Source organism: Cyprinodon variegatus, unplaced genomic scaffold, assembly GCF_000732505.1.
Source record: "Cyprinodon variegatus isolate N-32 unplaced genomic scaffold, C_variegatus-1.0 Scaffold1797, whole genome shotgun sequence".
Lineage (NCBI taxonomy): Eukaryota > Metazoa > Chordata > Actinopteri > Cyprinodontiformes > Cyprinodontidae > Cyprinodon > Cyprinodon variegatus.
This window is the reverse complement of record NW_015152250.1, coordinates 58,022-58,641: the sequence shown is the minus strand read 5'-3', so window position 1 is coordinate 58,641 and position 620 is coordinate 58,022.

Here is a 620-nt window from a genome sequence, read left to right as displayed (position 1 = left end):
AGAGGAATAGAAAACAGAGAGCTAAACAGCAAAAAGAAGACAATGGACAACCAAAGTAAAGCTTCAAGACATCCATGTGTGTCAGAACCTATGTTGATTAAACAATATTAATAAGGGTGCTATATATCTGTAACTGTAGCTTAGTATTCAGTATTATTGTGTACTGTGAACACCTTTTTTATTTCCAGCTTTTTATTGTCATTACATTGTCAGAAGTAGAAAGCAATGAAATGAACTCTCTGCATTCAACCCATCCCCTTGGGGGGCAGTGGGCTGCCATTGTGCTCTGCCTGGGGAGCAGTGTTGTGTTAGGGGTCTTTGTTAAGTCTGTGGGGATGGGGCTTTAACTCAGAACCTCTTATTTCCAAGCGCAATGCCCTCCCCATACCTGGTTCTTTGCTTTTCCTGCTGAAGCATATAAAATAACACCTGGAACCAAATGCATGAGCATTCTAATGTAACAAGAATTTACAAGTCTTCTTCAGAAGTAAAGTAAGCTCAATAGCAGGTGTGGGTAGCCTTAGACCTGCCCTCAGGGCCCAGGACAGAAAAAGAGGTGATGCCTGCCCCATTATCCAGATGCCCCCCAGATCACTGGGACACAAGGAGGGCAGCCATAG